We start from the raw sequence: 25449 nt of genomic DNA, 5'->3' as shown, positions 1-25449 counted from the left end.
GTTGGTGGGACTGTAAACTAGTTCAACCATTATGGAAGACAGTGTGGCAATTCCTCAAGGATCTAGAACCAGAAATACCATTTGACCCAGCCATCCCATTACTGGGTATATACCCAAAGGATTATAAATCATGCTGCTCTAAAGACACATGCACACGTATGTTGACTGCGGCACTATTCACAATAGCAAAGACTTGGAACCAACCCAAATGTCCATCAATGATAGATTGGATTAAGAAAATGTGGCACATATACACCATGGAATACTATGCAGCCATAAAAAAGGATGAGTTCATGTCCTTTGTAGGGACAAGGATGAAGCTGGAAACCACCATTCTGAGCAAATTATCACAAGGACAGAAAACCAAACACTGCATGTTCTCACTCATAGGTGGGAATTGAAAAATGAGAACACTTGGACACAGGGTGGGGAACATCACACATCAGGGCCTGTCGTGGGGTTGGGGAGGTGGGAGCGGGGAGCGATAGCATTAGGAGATATACCTAATGTAAATGACGAGTTAATGGGTGCAGCACACCAACATGGCACATGCATACATATGTAACCAACCTGCATGTTGTGCACATGTACCCTAGAACTCAAAGTATAAAAAAAAAAAAAAAGAAATATCACTCCTATTGAAGTGTAGAGGGCTGACTGAAGGGTGGCAATGAGAACAGACTGAAAGCACCTATTAGAAATGGGGTCCTCAACTAAGACAGTGAGAATGAAGAAGTTGTATTCAAGAAATAGGAAGGTTACAGGCCAGGCGTGGTGGCTCACGCCTGTAATTCCAGCATTTGGGGAGGCTGAGGCTGTGGATCACTTAAGACTAGCAGTTTGAGACCAGCCTGGGCAATATGCTGATATCCCACCTCTACAAAAACATGCAAAAAATTTAAAAATTATCCAGGCATGGTGGCTTGTGCCTGTAGTCCCAGCTACTCGGGAAGCTGAGGCATGAGAATCACTTGAACCCAGGAGGCAGAGGTTGTAGTGAGCCAAGAACGTGCCACTGCACTCCAACCTGGGAGACAGCGCAAGACTCTGTCTCAAAAAAAAAAGCAATATGTAGATTACAGAATCAGTAGAACTTAGTATCTATTTCATATAGGAGGGCAAAAAGTGAATAAGAGAAAGAGTTTAAGGAGGAGGAGGAGAAAGAAGTCGTAGGAGTAGGAATAGTGGTAGTAGTAGTAACAACTCCAACTATAGCTAACATTTACTGAGCACTTCTTTATGTGCCAGCCAACACTGCAAGCACTTCACATAGTATTCACTCATTTATTCCTCATTACAACTCCAGAAGTAGATCCAAATATGCCCATTTTGTAGATGAAAAACGAGGTTGGAAGTAGGCCTTAAAGACAAGATGGAGAAATAAGAAAGGGGCCATATGAACCAAAGGTGGGACGATGAAAGATGTGAGGGGAAAGTACAAATAAGGCTAGTTGAACTAAAATAGTCAAGAGAGTAGTGGAAGATATGACTAGAAAGTTTGATTGGGTCCATCTTATTAAAGGTCTTAAATACAAATCCTTAATTCCATAGAATAGGAGAATCATCAAAGATTTAAAAAAGAGGAGTGATATGTACGCAAATTTAATTATTTACCCCTGGCTAGATACTATGGTTATTGAGACAAGATCCTTGAACATTATTCTTTTTTTTTTTTTGAGACTCTGTCGTCCAGTTTGAGTGCAACGGCATGATTCTGGCTCACTGCAAACTCCACTTCCCAGGTTCAAACGATTCTCCTGCCTCAGCCTCCTGAGCTGAGATTACAGGCACCCACCACCACGCCTAGCTAATTTTTGTATTTTTAGTAGAGACGAGGCTTCACCGTGTTGGCCAGGCTGGTCTCAAACTCCTGACCTTGTGATCCGCCAGCCTCGGCCTCCCAAAGTGCTGGGATTACAGGCGTGAGCCACCGCGCCCAGCTGACCATTATTCTATCTATCAGAATTTCCCACAAGAATCTAGAAATATGTCCAAAATTAAACTCATATCTCCCTTTAATCTCCTCCTATTCTCTTTAATCCTCTCCCCATTTTCAATTCTAACTGTTACTATATCCATCCAGTCGCCCAAGATGGCATGTTTAAGAGAACAGCCTCCAGAATCAGACTGCCTAGGATCTAATCTTTGCCTACTCTTTTAAGTCTGAGCTCAAATACATTGTCCTCTGGAATCCTATAATCCCTGTCACATTCTTGATCAAGTTGGACTACTGCTATTTTTATCTCTGCCTTTCTATCTCATTAGACTAGAAGCTCCTTGAAGCCAGGAACCAGGCTGACCCATCTCTGGATCCGTAACATTGCCCAGCAGAAGGCCAAACAACAGAAGGCTTCGGAATATGAACCTAGGCAGTGTAACTCCAGAACCATCACTCTTAACCACTATCCCTGGCTTATTAGGTAGATGACAATGTCACTAATTATGATGGAGAATATAAGAAAATCAGAAGTAAAGGGAAATATGGGTTTAGACACATTGGAAAATATAGGAGAATCAGAAGTAAAGGGAAATATGGGTTTAGACACATTAATTTCAAGGTAACTGTAGATCACACAGGTAAATTATCTAATTGGCAGGGATCTGTCTTGTTGACCTCTATAGCCGTGATACCTGCTAAGTGTTTGCTTAATTAAGTATATGAGCAAACCACTCCTCTGTTCAGAACTTCTGATGGCTTTCACACTACCGGGAGAATAAAGTCCAAACTCAAAAAATGAATCCAAGATTTCTAGCTATATCTTTTACTACTTGCCTGCATGAGCTTTCTAATTTACCTTCCTCATTTGTGTCTATCCCATCTTTCTGCCCAAATGACTGGTGAACTACTTTTCCATTGATTTCTACCTTCAAGATCTCCCTCAAGTCCCCAGTTCTACAAGAAATCTTCCATACTACCTTGTTAAATAATTACTTCACCATTTAACACTCCAAAAACTCTATAATGCTCACAAGTTAATTTAATGAAGGCAATGAAAGATCCTAAAGTTCTTCCAGAATTTAAAAAAACATTATACTGTATCCTATAGTTTTAGCATTTAGATTATAATTTTTAAGCAGGCACTCCACAAATACTCTAGCCCATACATGTAGTCTATACACATCATAAAAGTGAAAAAGTCCTCCCAGACCAAAGCAATTGCACTCTCCCTCTCTTAAAAAAAAGTCCTTTGACAATTCAGAAGCTGGTAAATGACTGAACTAGAGAACTACCTCATCGTGTGTAAATAACAGGCCATCTTATGAAGACAGCAGAGTTACCAGTTACTGGCCCTAATTCTTTTCTTCTCAACTTTCCAATTATAAGTTAAAAAAAAAAAAAAGAAAGAAAGCTTCAAAGGACTACATTTCAAATCCTCATCAGAATCCCTGTTCCCATCCCTGCCAGAAAACGAACACATACAAAAATCTTTACATAGTCCACAAAGCAAGAAAAATTTTCAGGCTGGCATGCCGAAGCTGTTTCAATGCTAACCTCAAACTAGTAAGGGAGAAATGAGTTTTAGATGCGGGAGAAGGGGGCAAAGGGAAGCTAAATAAGCTTCACAACAAGCACAAATGATTGAGACTGGAGGGACTGAAATAGCCTAAAGGGTACAGGCCCACTGAAAAGGGTACCAACAAATAGAATGGTTTGTTTAAGAGCTGAGAATCAAGACAGGTGAGCAGAAATCCAATTTCCTATATTACCAGTATCTTAATTTTTAGGCAGAGTAAAATAGAAGAGCTATACTTCATATGCATAAACATGTTCAGTCTAGTGTCCAGAACTCTAGAATTTTTTGAATTCATCCTTCCCCTCTTTCTCCAGCAAGTAATGCCCTTTGACCAGCAGCTGGGAAGTCTCATTTTAAGTGATCAGCATTCCTCTGACATTCTAAGAGGTTAAACTATTTGTTTCCATAGAAACAGCTTTGTCAGCTAACGCAGGATTCAAGCCAAGAAAAGTGAAAAGAACTTACATTATGCAAACTGGAAAAACCTTTTCTACTGTCCTTTTAGTTTCTCTTCTCCAGTTTTTCACACAACTCAGGCTTTCTTATTCTATAAAAAAGAAAAATGAGACAATTGATCAAATGTAAATGTCTGCAGTGTTTTTGAGGGGGTAAAGGAGGAAGAGAAAGACTAATTCAATATGATAAGCAATTCTGTCTGCAGATAGCTAGGATTTCTTAGTAAGACATCATAAAAATGCACCATGACCCCTGTATCCAATGGATATCAATTTAAAAATCTATGTTGTTGTATATTAGTGCTGTTAGGAATGTCAAATGGAAACTTTCCAATAACACATTGTAAACAGTCTGGCAATTCCTCAAAAGGCTAAACATAGGGTTACCATATCAGCAATTCTACTCCTAGGTATAAACCAAGAGAAATAAAAACATACATCTACACACACACGCAAAAAAACTTGTACAAAAATATTCATAATAGCAAAAAAAGTAGAAAAAATCCAAATGTTCAACGGATGAATTTATTAAAACTTGTATAATCCTATATGAAACATTATTGGAAAATAAAAATGAAGTAGTGATACATGCTACAACATAGATCAACCCTACAAACAGGATTTAAAGAAGCCAGCAGCAAAGGACCATATACTGTATGATTCTATTTATGAAATATCCAGAAGAGGCAAATATAGAGAGACAAAAAGTAGATCAATGGTTGCTTAAAACTGGGGGTGAATGGGTGGGAGAATTATGGCCAAGACATGCAGGTTTCTCTTGGGGAATGATGCAAATTAATTGTGGTGATGGTTGTACAACTCTAAATATACTAAAATCCATTGAATTTGCACACTTGAAAGGGATGTGTCAGAGGCGTTTGAACAAGAGCAACTCCATCTTGAATAGGGGCTGGGTAAAATAAGGCTGAGACGTACTGAGCTGCATTCCCAGGAGGTTAGGCATTCTAAGTCACAGGATGAGATGGGAGGTCAGCACAAAGTCAGGTCACAAAGGCCCTGCTGACAAAACAGGTTGGGGTAAAGAAGCCAGGCAAATCCCGACCTCTGGTTGTGCTCACTGCTCATTATATGCTAATTATAATGCGTTAGCATGCTAAAAGACGCTCCTGCCAGTGCCAAGACAGTTTACAAATGCCATGGCAATGTCAGGAAGTTACCCTATATGGTCTAAAAAGGGGAGGAACCCTCAGTTCTGCGAATTGCCCATCCCTTTCCCCCGGAAAACTCATGAATCCACACCTTGCTTAGCATATAATCAAGAAGTAACATGTCGGTGTTCTGCCTATGGAGTAGCCATTCTTTCATTCCTTTACTGTCATAATAAACTTGGCTTTCACTTTACTCTATGGACTTGCCCCAAATTCTTTCTCATGCAAGATCCAAGAACCCTCTCTGGGATCTGGATCGGGGGGACCCCCTTCTGGTAACAGATGAATTGTATCGTATGAGAGTTCTATCTCAATAATGCTGTTTAAAAAATACACAATGAAATAACACTACAAACAAGAAAATGGCTAAAATTAAAAAGTGACAATATTAAGCACTGGAGAGAATGTGAAGGAAGGGGAACCCCTATACAATGCTGATGAGAACGTAAAATTGTAGAGTCTGGCAGTTTCTTAAAAAGTTAAACATACAGTTTCCATATGACTGAGATAGTCCACACAAGAGAAAGAAATAAACATATTTTTATCTGTAAAAATCACAAAGAAAGATTTGTAATGAGTATGCATAGGAGCAATATTAATAATAGTCTAAAACCATACATTATCCTTCAGCTGGGAATGAACAAAAAATGGAATACAATGGATAAAATGAAATAAAATGGATAAAAAATGCAATAAGAAAGGACAAACTACTGAATATCCAACAACACAGACAGTCTCAAAAACACAATGCCAGACACAAGAGTATGATTCCATTTGTGCAAAATTTCTGGAAAATGCAAAACTAGTGGTATTACAAAAAGCAGTTTGGTAGTTTCCTGGAGATGGAAGCAGATTCTGACTGAAAAAGGCAAGGAGGAAATTTTTTCATGTGATAAAAGCGTCCTAATATTAGATTTCAGTGATAGTCTGCATGGCTACATAAATTTACTAAAATTTAAACTGTCCCCATAAAACCTAAATCTTATAAAATATAAATTATACCTCAATAAACCCATTTTGAAAATTCATTAAATTGAACACTTAAAATTACTGAATTTTGCTGGGTGCAGTGGCTCATGCCTGTAATCCCAGCACTTTGGGAGGCCAAGGTGGGTGGATCACCCGAGCTCAGCAGTTCGAGACCAGCCTGGCCAACATGGTGAAACCCCCATCTCTACTAATAATACAAAAATTAGCCAGGCATGGTGGTGCATGCCTGTAATCCCAGCTACTTGGGAGGGTGAGGCAGGAGAATTGCTTGAACCTGGTAGGCGGAGGCTGCAGTGAGCCAAGATTGTGCCATTGCACTCCAGCCTGGGCGACAAGAGTGAAATTCCGTCTCATTTAAAAAAACAAAAAAACAAAAAACTGAATTTTAATTGAAGTTATACCTATTCAGCTGATTTTAAAAGAAAACAAAACCTCAAATTATACACTTAAAATGACATCTTGTTGCATGTAAATTATATCTCAAAGAAACCACATTTATTTTTATTTGTTTATTTATTTATTTATTTGTTTGTTTGTTTGAGACAGGGTCTTGCTCTGTGAGCCAGGCTGGAGTGCAGTGGCACAATCTTGGCTCACTGCAAACTCTGCCTCCCCAGGCTCAAGTGATCTTCCCACTTCAGCCTCCTGAGTAGGTGGGTACAGGAATGGGCCACCACGCCTGGCTAATTTTGTATTTTTAGTAGAGATAGGGATTCACCATGTTGCCCAGGCTGGTCTCAAACTCCTAGGCTCAAGTGATCTGTCCACCTTGGCCTCCCAAAGTGCTGGGATTACAGGCGTGAGCCACTGTGCCCGGCCAAGAAACGAAGTTTTTTTAAAAGATAACTGTATATTCCAAAAACAAGTCGTATACTGACATCAAAGACTCTATTTACTTGATAACTGTTTCACTTCTTGTATGAATTTAAGTTTCCAACAATGAATGACCTATCTTTACAGAAGAAACTTAGCTATGTCCAAAACTAAGTAAACACAAGTCAAAAGTGAAATATTTCAGCTGGGCAATGGGGCTCACGCCTGTAATCCCAACACTTTGGGAGGCTGAGGCGCGTGGATCACTTGAGGTCAGCAATTTGAGACCAGCCTGGCCAACACGGTGAAACCCTGTCTCTACTAAAAATACAAAAATTAGCCAGGCGTGGTGAGAGACACCTGTAATCCCAGATACTCGGCAGGCTGAGGCATGAGAATTGCTTGAACCTGGGAGGCAGAGGCTGCAGTGAGCTGAGATCATGCCACTGCACTTCAGACAGGGCAACAGAGTGAGACTCCTCAAAAAAAATTGAAATATTTGAGTTACTCATGCAGTGGATTAGCTCTGAAATTATTATTCAGTAAAAAAGGCACAACTTAAAAATAAAGTCCCCAAGATCTAACTGAAAAATGAGTTCTTACATTACAGAACTAAAAAGACTTTTAAATAAATATATATTTATTTAATTTTAAACATATATTCAAAGTAAACTGAACTTGTTTAACTCAATGGGCACAATATAAAAGAAGTTTTTACACCAGGGATGGCAGTTTACACTTGTAATCCCAACACTTTGGGAAGCAGAGACAGGAGTATCACTGAGACCAGGAGTTTGAGACCAGTCTTGGCAACATAGTGAGACCTTGTCTTTACAAAAAATAAATAGTATTTTTACAGATTTAAAAAGTTTTTTAATGGACAGATAAAGTCCTTTAAATTACAAGACCAAGTGCAAATGTCCTGGGTTTACTTCTTTTTTCTTTCTTCTTTTGTTTTTTTTGAGATGGAGTCTCACTCTGTCACCCAGGCTGGAGTGCAGTGGCGCGATTTTGGCTCGCTGCAACTGCCACTTACCTGGTTCAAGTGATTCTCATGCCTCAGCCTCCAGAGCAGCTGGGATTACAGGCGTGTGTCACTGCACCCGGCTAATTTTTGTATTTTTAGTAGAGACAGGGTTTTACCATGTTGGCCAGGCTGGTCTTGAACTTCTGACCTCAGGTGATCCATCTACCTTGGCCTCCCAAAGTGCTGGGATTACAGGCATGAGCCACTGCACTGGCTTTTTAATTTTTCTTTTAAATAGGGATAGGGTCCCACTCTGTTGCCCAGGCTGGAGTGCAATGGCATAATCATAGCTCACTATAGCCTCAAACTCCTGGCTCATGCAACCCTCCCACCTCAGCCTCCTGTGTAGCTGGGACTACAGGCACATGCCACCATGCCCAGCTACTTTTTGTTTGTTTTCTTAGGGACAGAGTCTCAGTATGTTGCCCAGTCTGGTCTTGAACTCCTTGGCTCAAGAGTCCTCCCATCTCAGCCTCCCGAATCACTGAGATTATAGGCATGAGTCACCATGCCCAGGTTCTGGGTTTACTGTTTAGTAGAACACCCTAACAATTCCTATAATAAAAGGCGTTTCTAAAATTCCACATAGTTCATGGTTTAGGTTTCTGATCGAAGTACCTTCATTTGTCATCCAGATAATTGCATTCCAAAGAAACAACTGCTATTTTCGTAGCTTAAAAACAAACTGTATTTAGAATATACTATACCAGACAAAATTTGTAAGGAATGGAAGCAAAATCCCAATTTAAAAAATCTTCAAAGTAAAAACCCAGTAAGATTTCAAAGGGGAATAAAGAGTAACATATATTATAACTTAAAACCATATAAATCATCTGCCCTCATGGATGGAAAAAAAAATATGATTCCTGACAATTCTGTTGGATATCAATAAGGCAGTATCATTAGCTTAGAAGATACATCTTTCTCAGATGTCAACTTGAAGAGACTTAACAGCTTTTGCATTTCTGGCAAAAAGCATATATATAACACATCTGTAACTGAAAGATTTAGTTTATAACTTCCTATTCTCACCCCATGATTCTAGGCCATACAATGGCTTTGGGATAAAAATTAAAACAAGGTAATATGGACAAAAGAGCTGGAAAAAAACACTGTTGCATTTACAATTTACTAACCATCTAGATCCTAAAATATTCACTTACAAATTTTATTAAAAATTTATTTCCAAACTGGATATCTACATGCAGAACAATGAAAATGGACCTTTACTCATACCATTTACAGTACAAAAATCAACTCAAAATGGATTCAAAAACTTAAACATGAGATCAGAAAGTGCAAAACTGCTACAAGAAAACACATGAAAAAATAACACAACATGGGTCTGGGCAACGATTTTTTTGAATTTGACCCCAAAAGCACAGGCAACAAAGGCAAAAATAGACGAATGAGATTACATCGAACTAAAAAGCTCCTGTACAGCAAAAGAAACAATTAACAGTATGCCAGGCTGGGCATGGTGGCTCATGCCTGTAATCCAGGCACTTTGGGAGGTCGAGGTGGGTGGATCACCTGAGCTCAGGAGTTCAGGACCAGCCTGGCCAACATGGTGAAACCCCGTATCCACCAAAAATATAAAAAAATTAGCTGGGTGTGGTGGCACGCATCCGTGGTCCCAGCTTTTCAAGAAGTGAAGGTGAGAGGATTGCTTGAGCCTGGGAGATGGAGGTTGCAATGAGCAGAAATCAAGCCACTGCACTCCAACCTGGGTGACAGAGTGAGACCCCTTCCCCCTCCCCCCACAAAAAAAAAAAGTGTGCTGAGACGACCTATGGATTGGGAGAAAATATCTGCAAGCCATACATCTGATAAGAGGTTAATATCTAAAATACAGTCATCCTGCCAGCACCCACAGGGGAATTGGTTCCAGGACTCTCATGCGTATCAAAATCTGCAGATGCTCAAGTCTCTTGTTAAAAATGGCAAGGTAGGCCGGGTGCAGTGGCTCACGCCTGTAATCCCAGCACTTTGGGAGGCTGAGGCGGGCGGATCACAAAGTCAGGAGTTTGAGACCAGCCTGACCAACATGGTAAAACCCCGTCTCTACTAAAAATACAAGAATTAGCTAAGCATGGTGGCATGCACCTATAATCCCAGCTATTCAGGAGGCTGAGGCAGAATTGCTTAACCCAGGCGGCAGAGGTTGCAGTGAGCCAAGATTGTGCCACTGCACTCCAGCTTGGGTGACAGAGCAAGATTCTGTCTCAAAAAAAAAAAAGGCAAAGTATTTGCATATAACCTATCGACGTTCTCCCATATACTTTAAATCATCTTCATTTATAATATCTAACACAATATAAATGCTATATAAATAGCTGTTATGCTATATTTTTAAAATTTGTATTACTTTTTATTTTTTGTACAGTTTTTTTCTCATGGTTGGTTGAATCCATGGATTTCCAAGCCCACAGATATGAAAGACCAGCTGCATAAATGGCACTCAAACAACTCAATTGCAAGAAACAAAAAACTCAATTTAAAAACGGACTAGAGAACTGAGAAAGCATTTCTCAAAAGATATACAAATGGGGGCACATGTTCTCAGAACCTCCTGAGGCTATGTCACGAAAAAAAAGTTAAGATATGCAAATAGCCAATAGATATATGAAAAAATGTTCGACATCACTCATCATTAGGGAAATGCAAATTAAAACCATGATAAGATATCATCTCGCATCTATCAGAATGGCTACTATCAAAAAGACATGTTGGCAAGAGTATGGCGAAAAGGGACCCTGTATGTTGTTGATGGGAATATAAATTAGCATAGCCATATGGAAAACTCTATGGAGGTTCCTCAAAAAAACAAAAAATAGGTGCAGCAAACCACCATGGCACACATTTACCTATATAACAAACCTGCACATCCTGTACATGTACTCTGGAACTTAAAATAATAAAAAATAAATAAGTAAATAAATAGGAGAGAAAAAAATTAAAAATAAAATTATCCTATAATCCAGCAATCTCACTTCTGGGTATTTACCCAAAAGATTTGAAATCAGTTTGTTGAAGAGATGTCTGCATTCTCATGTTCACATTCACAATAGTCAAATTATGAAATCAACCTAAGTGTCCATCAACAGATGAATGGATAAAGAAAATGTAGAATGTGTGTGCATACACACATATATCATGGAATACTATTTAGCCTTTATAAAGAAGAAAATCCATCATTTGCAACAATATGAATGGAACTGAAAACATCATTTATTTATTTTATTTATTTATTTATTTTTTTGAGATGGAGTCTCACTCTTGTCACCCAGGCTGGAGTGCGGTGGTGCGATCTCGACTCACTGCAATCTCTGCCTCCCAGGTTCAAGCGATTCTTCTGCCTTAGCCTCCTGAGTAGCTGGGATTACAGGTGCTTGCCACCACACCTGGCTAATTTTTTGGTTTTTTTTTTTGAGACAGAGTCTCGCTCTGTCACCAGACTGGAGTGCAGTGGCACGAAGTGGCTCACTGCAACCTCCGCCTCTCGGGTTCAAACGATTCTCCTGCCTCAGCCTCCCGAGTAGCTGGGACTATAGGCATGTGCCACCATGCCCAGATAATTTTTGTATTTTTAGTAGAGACAGGGTTTCATCATGTTGGCCAGGATGGTCTTGATCTCTTGACCTCATGATCCGCCCGCCTCAACCTCCCAAAGTGCTGCGATTACAGGCGTGAGCCACCGCGCCTGGCCTAATTTTGTATTTTTAGTAGAGATGGGGTTTCACCACTTTGGCCAGGCTGGTTTTGAACTCCTGACCTCGTGATCCACCTGCCTCGGCCTCCCAAAGTGCTGGGATTATAGGCGTGAGTCACCCCTCCCGACCTGAAAAACATTATTCTAAGTGAAATAAGCCAGGCACAGAAAGATAAATACTGCAAGTTTTCACACATGAGGAATCTAAAACAATTGAACTCACAGAAGCAGTGGGTAGCACGGTGTTTACAGAGGCTGGGGTGGGGAATGGGGAGATGATACAAAATTTCAGTTAGACAGGAATATGTTTGTTTTTTGAGATCTACTACATAGCATGGTGAATACAGTCAATAATAGAGTATTATACATTTCAAAACTGCCAAGAGAGTAAATTTCAAAAGTTCTCACCACAAAAAAAAGGCTACTATTTAAGGTAATATGTTAACTAGCCTGATTTAATTATTCAATTTTGTATTCATGAGTCATAACACCACTTTCTACCCCATAAATATACATAATTACAAACTGTCAATTCCTAATTTTAAAAACACAGAGTATTAAGAGCTAAAAATAAAAAAGGCAGATTTATTTCCAAATAATACCTTGACTCTTCTAAACATTTTTGGATGCCAATGGTTCTCAACCAAGGGTGATATTGTCTTCTACCGCTCCTCATCCCCAGGGAAATCTGAAAATGTCTAGATACAACTTTGACTGCCATGACTCAGCAGGGAGGGCGGACATCTACTGTCATCTGCTTAGTAGAGGCAGGGATGCTGTTAAACATGCACAGGACAGCCCTCCCACGACAAAGAATTATTCCATTCAAAATGTCAATAATACCAAAGCCGAGAAACCCTCATTAGACAAAGAAACACTGAAATATTAACTAATATTCTCTAACATAACTCAAAATTTGAAGCATTCACTCATTCAGTACATTTCCCACACATGCAAACCTTTAGCAAGCTTCCTTGTTAACCATCTGAGAGGAATATTTTAGCTTACTGTGTCTCAACTTTTTTTTTCAAGTACTGGTGGTTTCCAAATAACTAATACTGAAGCTAAAATTATTTCACATCATTTAATCCAGTGTTTTCACATCATTTAATCCAGTGCTTTCCAAAATGCTCAGAAAGGGACTTCAAGGGTCATCTTTTTATCTTTTATCTTTCTAAAGCTCAATAAAAAAAGTTCTGCTGACTTAAATGTTTAAAAAAATACAGCAAAACTCTGATGTGATGCATTATTTTCCATTATTTCTATTATTTTACAAACGATAAAGGAAGGTCCAGAAAATGTAAATCACTTACCAAGATTATACAAACAATGACAAAGATTAAAAGAAAAATGAGAAATTCAACAAGGTAATGATTACCAACAGAATAGTAAGAGAGCAAATGGAATAAAAAGTACTGTCAATTGCTTTACACAAATATTGGGGCCTGAGTAGGAAAGTAAACATTTTTAGTATTCTAATACGTGATTCATTCCCCCACTATCAACAGCTTACAATCTAGCTGGAAAGACAAAACATGCATATAAAATGATAAATAGTTACATCAAGAGTGGTCCAAACAAGGCAAGACAAAAAAAAAAAGGTATAGCCAAAACATATTTAGTGATCATAGCTAATACTATTAATATTTACTGATTCTCGCTATGTACTCAACACTGTGCTATGAATGTTAAATATACTTAATCTTTAAACAATTCTACAAATTTCAATACCACTATCATCCCCAATGACAAACGAGGAGACAGGTTTTAAAAAACAGTATTTGGCCTAACAAACACTTTAAAATAAACATCCTACAATTGTAACAGGTACTCTTGTACATATGGTTGCATGTCCATGACATCATCTAATCCTTACACCATCCTTGTATGTTCATTTAAAGGAATTATTGCCGGGTGCTATGGCATGCACCTGTAGTCCCAGGTGCTTGCATGGGAGCCCGAGGTGGGAGGATCACTTAAGCCCAGGAGTTCACGGCTATAGCGGGGCTATCATCATACCTGTGAATAGTGTACACCAGCCTGGGCAATACAGTGAGACCACATCTCTAAAAAAATAAAAAAAATTACTATCCCTATTTTACAGAGGACAAGAGCAGAACAATCATTTAAATGGTTGAGTAAGCAGTGATGGAGGAGGTCACAGTAGAAGTAAAAGCAGCAACACTACTTGCCAGACACAGTGCCAAGGAGTTTCCCATATATCTTCTCACTTAATCCTTCCAACTCCTCAAAGTTATCATCAGTTTACAAATGAGAAAAACAAATAGGGAGAGGTTAAGTTGCTTTTCGAGGTCAGAAATCTAAGTGGTAGAGCCAAAACACACACCAAGTCTGTATGACATCAGAACAGAAGCTCTTAACTCTTGCCATTATTTTTCTTTAGTCTTTTCCTATACTAAGAGAAGAGAGGGAAAATCTTTAAAGATTCTTAGTTCAGTGTTTTGAAGGGTACCTTCGTAAGATTTTCCTTCACTTGTTCATAGAGATTCTCTTTTAAACAATGAAATTCTATGAAGTATATTTGCAGATTCAAATACCTAATAGTCTCTTCTTGCTTTTTTATCCCTAAAGTTGAGCTCTGACCTTAAGTACTCCCAGGGCACAAGGGGACTGCATACTTCACCATTTTCCTTTACAAATCTGAATATTCCTGTTTACCTTGCAATATAAAGAGGGGTGGGAGGAGGACAAGAGAGCATCATGATTCTTTTCTTTTCAGTTAGACAAATTAGGGACCCTACATATTATACATAACATTTCCTGAAGTAAAAAGTGTTTCATTTTTCATCAATAGAAAATTCCCTATTTGCTCCTAATAAACACAAAATTGAAGGCCTTTGGAAATATTCAAGACTGCACACTCATGGCAGAAACTGGTTAGAAGCCAAGGAGTATCAAGGATATCAAATGGTTGGTTACCTGAACTGCTCTATTATCACCTTCAACTCCTTAGCAATAAAAGATTAAATGTATCTAAAAGGCTAGGAAAGTTTTTTTTAAAGGCACTAGGATAAAAGGTAATTTATAACATTTTCAAACTGGCTAGAAATGGGTTTTTAAACATGTGGTTTAAAATTATCTGCAATATGGTTTTGCCGTATATGGCTAATAATGAAGAATATATATGGCCTAGTTGGAGAATAAGACCAGTCTAGTTAAGAAACAGAGCCACCGTAAGAGATAGAAGATAAAGACAGAGTTGACTCTGAATGCTAAGTTAAATTGTTTGAATTTTCTCCTGCAAATAATGGGAGACTAAAGGTTTCTGAGTTAGAAAAGAACAAAACAGATTTTCTGAAAGCTAAGTCTACTCTATACTGTAACCAGAGTTGACTAGGGGACAACGTAAGTGAAGTGGCCAATAAAGACAATGTTTTAATACTTTACACATGTCAGGATAAAGGGAAGTAGCAGAAGGAATGAAAAGTGATCACTTCAAACAACGGTTATTATAAAGAATGATTTCACGGGATTTGGAGACCAGGAGCCAAACAGAATTTTAAAATACTGAGTATGTCAACTGAGTCTGGGAGAATTATGGAACCTTAAAATAGGAAAATGCATAGAATAAGGTCTCTGGATTCGAGGCGGGGATAGAGGTAAGAATTGGAAAAGAGACGATAAATTCTATTTTTTAATTATTGCATTTATACTGGGAGTTTTAGCAGGTTGTTAACTGCTAGATAGGACACAAAAGGGATAGGCTAGAAGGGCAAATTTATAAATAATTTACATACTTATATCTTATATTTGTAAAATGTTTTTGTTTTTACAGCCGATTTCAAGTATATTATCTCATTTGATCTCTACAATTTCCCTGAAAGGTAGACAGGTCAGATATCTGTTTTCCACATATGTAGGCACTGAAGTTGTCATATAGCTAGAAGCAATAGAACATTAACTAAAATTCAGATGGGTAAATCCTAATGTGCATCCACAGTGCTGTGTTAAGTTACATGTCTGTAAGATACCATACTGACTACATGCTTCCTTCAAAATCACATCATTTTTTTGCCTTTAAAATATGCTCAGAGAAAATTTATCTTTTTCCTTCAATTGACTGCTTCGTAAAATAAATTTTAACACAATCATTAATTTCACTGTTACATGTGCTAACAGACTACAAGTTTATTTTAGTACCTGATTGTGGTAACAAGATATCTATTGCTCAAAGTACCTAAAAAAACTCAGTTTACCAAGCAGCAAAGGCAATCAAGTAGAGAAACAGTAGATATGTGTGTGAATTTTCCTACTACATATGTAAAGTGATACTAGGCTACCAACATTCCAGCTTCCTACAATATAAAAAATTTTATTCTCTATTCTGCATTGCTCCAATTTCAGTATGTGCTGGCAAAGTGAGCCACATGTCATAACTTGACAAACTGTTTTTAATAGTATTTATTTATAGCTTAAAAATGAATATCCTAAAAATATAACTAACTCCTGTTATACAAATTAGCTATCCTCCTGGGGTAAAATTTAAGTATTTTCAAAATCGTAACTGTAATATCCCTAAATATACTTATAACTACACCAACTCCCATCAATTCTACCTCTGTATCTCACATTCTTAGCTTCTCCCTTCTCATGCCACTACCTTAAATCATAATATACATTATCTCTTGCATGGGTTTTTCTATGAGCATCTTAACTTTTCTATGAGTTTCTCTCCAACCTGTCTTTCTAGTTGCCAATCATTTTACACAGTATTGCCAGATTAACTTTCCTGAAGCACTCCTACCACCACAACAGTGTCCCTTTTCAAGTTTTTGTTGTCTTTTCTTTAAGCTATTGTTTACTGAGAATTTACTATGTACCATTCATTCACTATGCTAAGCACGTGACATACATTATCTCATTTAACCCTCACAACAGTCTCCTTGTTCAATTTTGTACCTTAACTTAGCAAAATAAATAACTTGTTCAATGTCAAAAGCTAAATGGCACAGCTAGGGCCTGGAGTCTGTCTGACTCCAGGACATTTTAATAACTATTCTGTAGAACACCTTAGCCTGACATTCATATGGCTCCACTTGACTTAGTCCTAGAATACTTTTCCCACTTTCTTTCTCCCTCCCGTCTTCTGAATCAAACTAGTTGCTGTTTCCCATATAAGCCCTGCAATTTCCCACCTCCTTTGGGAAGTGTCCACATTCCCAAAGGAAGTTTATTAATAGTCAACTCTTACAGCACTTATTTTGTGTACTGCTTATATTTTGTCATTAAACTTTGACATATTGCTTATATTTTGTCATTAAACTTTTGACATATTCTTATACCAAGAAAAAAATCCTCTCTTCAGGTTTTTATCTGTTAAGATTTTCCTCTTCCATCAAGTATCCTATGAAATCTTAATTTTGCCTGCCCTCTCTCTCCTCTACAAACGACCCTTCTAGAGTACTTAACCTACGCCTTTGCTGTAGCATTTATTGTCTACCTTGAAATCAGAATGTTTATTAATTGCAAGCCCCCGAGGCAGAGTTTGTAACTCATATTTGATGAGTTCGTAACATACAAAATATATTGTGCTATATACAAATATTTTTTGAATGAAAATCTTTTTAATCTCTTTGACCAAAGAACTACTTATTGGGAGAGAGGAGAGTTGTGCCTTCTTACCATGAAGGTCCTCCCATCCAAGTACTAACCAGGCCTGACCCTGCTTAGCTTCCAAGATCAGACAAGATCAGGCACAGTCAGGGTGGTATGGCCGTAGAGGAATGTCCTCATTCATAATTTTACAAATACAGTTAAATCAATATGGATTGCTGGAAGATGGACAGCTGGTGCTTAAACCTAAAATTCATTCTAAGAACAGAGTATCACTTATCAGAGAGATGCATAAGAGGCTGGGTTCTGGTCATTCTTCTATTAAACTAATACTTTCTTTTAAATAAATGAGGAAGAGTAATAGTTTCTGTTTAAATCTCTCTCTTGCGGACAATGTTTCCAAGACTGGAAAAACTATAAATTCTGGTAGAACGAAGAAATAATAAACAGAAAGTTAAAGTAGAAGAACCTTAAGACAAATACATTTACAAAATACATACATATATATATATATATATATATATATATATATTTTTTTTTTTTTTTTTTTTTTTTTTTTTTACTTAGATGGAGCACAATCATAGCTCACTGCAGCCTCAAACTCCTGGGCTCAAGCAATCCTCCTGCTTCAGCCTCCCAAGTAGCTGGGACTACAGGTGCATGGCACCATGCCTGGCTAATTTTATTTTATTTTTTATATAGATGGAGTCTTCCTATGTTGCCCAGGCTGGTCTCAAATTCCTGGGCAAAGGGATCCTCCTACCTCAGCCTCTCAGGGCACTGGGATTACAGGCATGAGCCGGCATGCATGCAAGCATTCATTTATTTATTTAGAGACCGTCTTGCTCTGTTGCCCAAGCTGGAGTGCAGTGGCTCAATCTTGGTTCACTGCAACCTCTGCCTCCTGAGTTCACGCAATTCTCCTGCCTCAGCCTCTTGGGTAACTGGGATTACAGGCGCCCAACACTACACCTGGCTGATTTTTTATATTTTTAGTAGAGACGGGGTTTCACCATGTTGGCCAGGCTGGTCTCAAAGTCCTAACCTCAAGTGATCCGCCCGCCTTGGCCTCCCAAAGTGCTAGGATTACAGGTGTGAGCCACTGCCCCCAGCCTGGCCTTACTTACTTAAAAGTAGTCCATTATTTTTTACTTTCATTCACTTTGGGCTAAAGTAAAAATTAAAATATAGCAAACAGAAATAGGGTATACATGTAAAGAAATAGGGCATATGTTTATGTTATATATACATATATAGAACATCCAGGGTACCATTTATGACAATGTTAAAAGTTAAAATTGGCCAGGCACAGTGGCTCACATCTGTAATCCCAGCACTTTGGGAAGCTGAGGCAGGCGGATCACTTGAGGTCAGCAGTTCGAGACCAGCCTGACCAACATAGTGAAAGCCTGTCTCTACTAAAAATACAAAAATTAGCCAGGCCTGGTGGCACGCGCCTGTAGTCCCCGCTACTCGGGAGGGTGAGGCAGGAAAATCACTTGAACCCGGGAGATGGGAGGTTGCAGTGAGCAGAGATCACACCACTGCACTCTAGCCTGGGAAACAGAGTGAGACTCCATCTCAAAAGAAGGTTAAAATCATCCAAACATATTTCCTTAAAAAAAGAAGGGAATGATTAAAGCAGGCCGGGCGCGGTGGCTCATGCCTGTAATGCCAGCACTTTGGGAGGCTGAGGCGGGCGGATCACAAGGTCAGGAGATCGAGACCATCCTGGCTAACACAGTGAAACCCCGTCTCTACTAAAAATACAAAAACTTAGCCAGGCGTAGTGGCGGGTGCCTGTAGTCCCAGCTACTCAGGAGGCTGAGGCAGGAGAATGGTGTGAACCCGGGAGGCAGAGCTTGCAGTGAGCAGAGATCGCACCACTGCACTCCAGCTTGGGAGACAAAGCAAGACTCCATCTCAAAAAAAAAAAAAAAAAAAAAAAGAATGATTAAAGCAAGTAATGCATAACAAAATAACTTATTAAGAACTATTACTTTGTTATTAAGGAGTTAACGGTATCAAGGCAGTCTGACGGCTGGGCATGGTGGCTCATGCCTGTAATCCCAGCACTTTGGGAGGCCGAGGCGGGTGGATCACTTGAGTCCAGGAGTTCAAGACCAGCCTGGGCAAGACAGTGAGACCCCATTTCTACATAAAGTACAAAATACAGGCAGTTGTGGTGGCGTGTGCCTATAGTCCCAGCTACTTGGGAGGCTGAGGCAAGAGGATCACCTGAGCCTGGGAAGGTCAAGGCTGAAGTGAGCTGTGATCACACCACGACACTCCAGCCTGGGCAACAGAGTAAGACTCTGTCTCAAAATACAGAAACATACAACAAAACACAAATATCAAGGCAGTCTGAAACAAACCATGAAAATTTAAGGTTCCATGCCTAGCCTCCTACCTATCCTCATCAAAATCTTTTCCCTACTGCTATGAACAGCTCAAGCCCCAGAGGGATATATTGATGGCTCTAACTTAATAACTCTTTAAAAAAAAAAAAGAGAGAGAGAGATGGGGTTTTGTCATGTTGCCCAGGCTGGTCTCGAACTCCTGAGCTCAGGCAATCCACCCACCTTAGCCTCCCAAAGTGCTGGGATTACGGCCTGATCCACCACAGCCAGCCAGTAATCAACCCTTAAAGCACTTATTTTCTGTACTGCTTATTTTGCTGCTAATCTGTTCTGCCTGGCACTGCCATCTATTATCAATTTTTTTTTTTTTTTTTTAGAGATAGGGTCTGACTCTGTGGCCCAGACTGGAGTGCAATAGTGCAATTTCAGCCTACTGCAACCTCTACTTCCCAGGCTGAAGCAATCCTACCACGTTCAGCCTCCCAAGTAGCTGGGACTACAGGCACACGCCATCATGCCCAGCTAATTTTTCTATTTTTGTAGATACGAGGTTTCACCATGTTGCCCAGGCTGGTCTCGTGAACTCATGGGCTCAAGTGATCCTCCCGCTTTGGTCTCCCAAAGTGTTGGACTTTCAGGCATGAGCCACCAGGCCTGCCCTTTTATCAAATATTCATGTATTAATATGAGTACCTTATCTTCCCAACTAGACTGTAAATATTCTACAGAACTCCAATCTACTGGTAGTGGCTCTGAGAGCCCTGTACAGTGCTATTTATGTTCATATCAGAAACTCAATACCTGCCGCATTAATTTTATTTTTAAGACAATGTCTCACTTTGTCACCGAGGCTGTAGTACAGTGGCGCAACTTGGTTCACTGCAACCTCGACCTCCCAGGTTTAAGCAATCCTCCTGCCTCAACCCCCCAAGTAGCTGGGACTACAGGCACCCACCACCATAGCCGGCTAAGCTTTTGTATTTGTGGTAGAGATGGGGTTTCGCCACGTTGCCCAGACTGGTCTCGAACTCCTGAGCTCATGCGATCCACCCACCTTGGGCTCCCAAAGTGCTAGAATTAACAGGAGTGAGTCACGGTGCCTGGCCTATTATCAAATTTTTATGGATGAGTACCTTATCTTCTCAACTAGACTGCAAATATTCTATAGACTTCCAATCCACTGGTAGTGGCTCTGAGAACCCTGCACACTGCTATCTATGTATGCTCATATTAGAAACTCAATACGTGCTGCATTAAATTTGAATATTTAAATACTAGATAAGACAGGAAGAGAAAAACCACACCTACCTATTGCCAAACATTTAATAACTCAAGAGGAGAGAGATTTTTCCCAAATTATTTAGTGACAATCAGAATGAAGTAGTTAAGAAATGATGCAAATAATCACTACCTTGGTGACAGCAATGTTTTTACACACTCCATATAAGGGGCCCCTAATATACAACTTTTGTGTTGCATATGTGTTGTACATATAGTTGTGTAACACAAAATTATGTGTGTATAATTTTTTTAAAAAGCAAACAGTTCCATTAAACCAAATATGAAGAACAATTCAATGTCTCACCTCCTCTACCTGAGTTCTGCCTAGAGACCACTTTTAACTCTTCAGTTTCTTCTTAAACTTACCTTCATATTTCTAGTGACGTGTATAGAAATAGGCTGTATGTTATATATACATACATATATACATATATAAAATACGTGTGTATGTTCTATATATACATACATGCCATTTCTTTTTTTTTTAGTTATCTGTTGAGCATTTATTATGGAAGATGAATATTTAGCTCTCTCTCATAGTACATTCCCTCTCTCCACAAGTTGTGTCTCACTTTTTATTTAAATCACTAATACATCCTGTGAAAGCAAAGTAAGTATCAGGACCCCAAAACCACTAAGCCAAGGGAAAAGTCAAGCTGGGAACTATGTCAGACAAACCTGTCTCCTGGTTTTTTCCTAAATAAGACAGCTACAAGGATAAAAAGCTACATAGCTCCCTCACCATATGCCCACAAGGAAATTCCTTGTGGATAAAGGATAGACAGAACTCAGTCATCCCTCTGAGGTTCACCTGAGACAAATGTGTATCTGATTGCTTCCTCTGCCCTATGGTTTATGTAAAAATGAAGATTTACTGGGCCAGACTAAACCGTGTATTCAGTGAAAGACTGATCAAGGACTCGAAGAAATGCAACCATTTGTCTCTTACCTACTTATGACCCCCGCTAACTCTTATCAACTGAAAGCCCCCGCCTCAAGTTGTTCCGCCTTACCGGATCAAACCAAGGTACATATTGATGTCTCATGTCTCCCTAAAATGTATTAAAAAAAAGCTGTACCCTGATCACCTTGGGCACCTGTCGTCAGGACCTCCTGAGGCTGTGTCACAGCCACGTCCTTAGCCTTGGCAAAATAAACTTTCTAAATTGACTGAGACCTGTCAGATATTTTGGGTTCACAATGCCCACATTCTTTGGTAAAAGAATCAATATATTTTTAAATGTATACATTCAAACAAATCAGGTAACCTATCAGTTTCAAGTGTGTGTGTGCGTGTGTGTGTGTGTCAATAGTTTCTGGAACCCTTCGTCCTCCTACTTACTCTGTTAGATTTTTTTCTTTCTGCCCACATCCACCCATCATCCTTCTCCGTCTGCTCCATGTCCTAGAAGGCTGACTCTATAGATTGCATTACCTATATTCTCTTGTCCTCCAGCTTCCAGTCGATGGAAATTAACCACTGGGGAAGAAGGAAAGATTGGATGGGTTCTGTATTCTTTTGGCTTCTTCTTATTGTTTAGCATAGGTTATGTTCCTCTAAGGTCACAATTCACATCAGGTGGCCCCAGTTATATAGCTACAGCTCTGGTAAATTCCAGTATCAACTCTCTCTCTTGCTCCCTCAGTCCTAGGTTTAGTGGGCTTCTTGCTGTTAAGCCTTGGGGTGCTTCACCATCCCTTGTTTATTCACTTATCCCTGCCCATAACTTTGAGAGCAGGCCTTTCATTAAACTCTCTTCCATTGCTGGGGATGATTTTGCCATTGTTTCCTGGATGGAATCTGACAGAACCATGTTCCAACTAAACTCTCTAAATGTGTAGCTAGCACTAGAGCCATCATCATTCCTTCATCCTGACCGTGGGAAATTCCCCTCACCTCTCTCCTCTTTCTTCATCTACTCCTCTCTTCCTGGGAGTCCTCCAATAACTTCCTGAGAAAAGGTAGAAGGAGGTAAATTTTTTGATACCTTGATCTACTTGGCACCAGGGCAGATTACATCCATTTGAGGATCACATATTCTTTTGCTTCTTTGCCTCCAACCTAAATTTCTCACAGCTTCTAATGACTTCTGGTTTTGCCTTTTTGTTGTTCTCCCCAAGGAAATATTTACAGTAAGAGTGACCCTTTTCTTCCAATTAGAGTAGGGGAAAAAAACACCATAGCATAAATACATAAAAATTGCTACTTTGGCATAAGGGATTTTTTGTTTGTTTTTTTGGTATAAGGTTATGTGTATCTGTGTAAGTAAACAATGAAGTCCAGTGTTGGGAACGACACAGAAAAACAGACATTGTGTATTGCTGACTCTATAAAACAGTATAATGTTTTTGAAAGGTAATTTTGCATTATCTACCAAAATTTAAAAATAAACCTTTGGGCTGGGCGCGGTGGCTGGGCGTGGTGGCTCATGCCTGTAATCCCAGCACTTTGGGAGGCCGAGGGCGGGTGGATCAGCTGAGGTCAGGAGTTTGAGACCAGCCTGGCCAACACGGTGAAACCTCGTCTCTACTAAAAATACAAAAATTATCCGGGTGTGGTGGTGAGCGCCTGTAATCTCAGCTGCTCGGGAGGCAGAGGCAGGAGAATTGCTGGAACCCAGGAGGCGGAAGTTGCAGTGAGCCGAGATTGTGCCATTGCACTCCAGCCCGGGCCAACAACAGCAAGACTCCATCTCAAAAACAAATAAATAAATAAATAAACAAACCTTTATCCCTCGTCCAGAAATTTATCCTATACTATCTATTTCTATAAGGATGTCCACTGTCACATTATTTATATGGGTAGAGTATCCCTAATCTAAATATCCAAAATTCAGAATGCTCCAAACTCCAAAAGTAGAGTATGGGGGTGCCTAAATGCCCATCAGTAGAAAAACTGAATAAATTGTAGTAAAATCCATATAATGGAATACTGTGAAGCTGTTAAAGCTACACTGTCAAACAAGAAAGATACCAGCCACACGTGGATAGTGAGCACTTGAAATGTGGCTAGAGTAACTGAATTTTAAGTTTTATTTAATTTTAATTAATTTAAATTTAAAAACATATTCCATCCATTATTAGAAAACTTGCACATATTTTTGGAACAATTTGGGTAAGTGAAACTACTTTTTCAGCTGTAAACTTAATAAAATCTAAATACAGTTCAAGTATTTCTAATGAAAATTTATTCTAATTGAGATATGCCGTGAGTATAAAACATACAATGAATTTCAAAGATTCAGTATTAAAAAAAACATGTAGGCCAGGCCGGTGGCTCACGCCTGTAATCCCAGCATTTTGGGAGGCTGAGGCAGGCAGATCATTTGAAGTCAGGAGTTCGAGATCAGCTTGGCCAACAAGGTGAAACCCTGTCTCTACTAAAATACAAAAATTAGTCAGGTGTGGTGGCACGTGACTGTAATCCCAGCTACTTGGGAGGCTGAGGCACGAGAATCACTTGAATCTGGGAGGCAAAGGTTGCAATGAGCCAAGATCACACCATTGCACAACAGCCTGGGCAACAGAGCGAGACTCAATCTCAAAAAACAAAAAAAGAAAAAGAAAAAAGGATATAAAGTATCTCATTTATTTATATTTACTACATGTTGAAATGGTAATAATTTTGATATACCTTTATTGTATTAAATAAAATACACTGTTAAAATTAATTTCATGGTTTCTTTTCACCTGTTTTTTTAAAATATATAATACCCAGACTAGTCTGATCTTTCTACTTTTTAATGTGACTACTAGAGCATGAAGCTCTTTATGAACTGACACGAAACAAAGGCAAGTGAAAAAGGCAAGCTTCAGAACAGTGTTTATCTATCATCCCATTTTTACAAATATACATAGAAGACATGTTTATAAAGTTATTAACAAAATATTCAGAAGAATATATACAATATTGTTTTCAACTAATATCTCTGAAAAATGAGGATAATAGACCAAATAGTCCCCACTTTCCACCTCTATACTATTTGGATATCTTACAAAATATTCACACAAAAAAAGTATGCGTTGCTTTTATAATCTGAGGAAAAAACACAAAGATATTACTTTTCTGAAAACAAACAAATATTGAAACTTTAAATTACAATTACTTATTAAAGTCAGTTGGCCGGGCACAGAGGCTCACAACTGTCTGTAATCCCAGCACTATGGAGGCCAAAGTATGTGGATCACTTGAGGTCAGGAGTTCCAGATCAGCCTGGCCAACATGGTGAAACCCCGTCTCTACTAAAAATACAAAATTAGCCGGGTGTAGTGGCAGGTGCCTGCAATCCCAGCTACTAGGGAGGCTGAGGCAGAACTGTTTGAACCCCGGTGGGTGGCAGCAGAGGTTGCAGTGAGCCCAGATTGCACTGTTGCACTACAGCCTGGGCGACAGAGCGAGACTCCGTCTCAAAAACAAAACAAAACAAAACAAAATAGCAGGAACAAAACTTTTCAAGAGTTCTGGAACCTTTAAATCAAGAAAAGTAATCGAAGTGTTATCTCTCAAGCCCCAAGCAATTTCATAAGCAGTGCAACAATAAGAATTTCTAAAT

The 25449-nt window shown here is 39.1% G+C and overlaps 1 protein-coding gene across 4 annotated transcripts in view; it reads right to left on the bottom strand.

Moving 5' to 3' along the window:
- The window catches only part of MPP5 (membrane palmitoylated protein 5), a 100888-nt gene that overhangs the window by 59407 nt on the left and 16032 nt on the right, over positions 1-25449 (bottom strand). For 2 of the 4 annotated variants that reach the window (XM_003263590.2, XM_030812433.1), the window contains exon 2: positions 3981-4062. The exons of 1 other annotated variant lie outside the window; for it this stretch is intronic. The gene's annotated coding sequence lies outside the window, so the exon portion shown is untranslated. Of the gene's footprint in view, positions 1-3980; positions 4063-7302; positions 7328-25449 lie in introns of those variants that run through there. One more of the 4 variants, XM_030812431.1, reaches the window with a different exon arrangement.

Source organism: Nomascus leucogenys, chromosome 1a (assembly GCF_006542625.1).
Source record: "Nomascus leucogenys isolate Asia chromosome 1a, Asia_NLE_v1, whole genome shotgun sequence".
In the NCBI taxonomy this organism is placed as follows: Eukaryota; Metazoa; Chordata; class Mammalia; order Primates; family Hylobatidae; genus Nomascus; species Nomascus leucogenys.
Note: the sequence above shows the minus strand (reverse complement) of the source record. Positions and strands in the feature narration are given on the sequence as shown.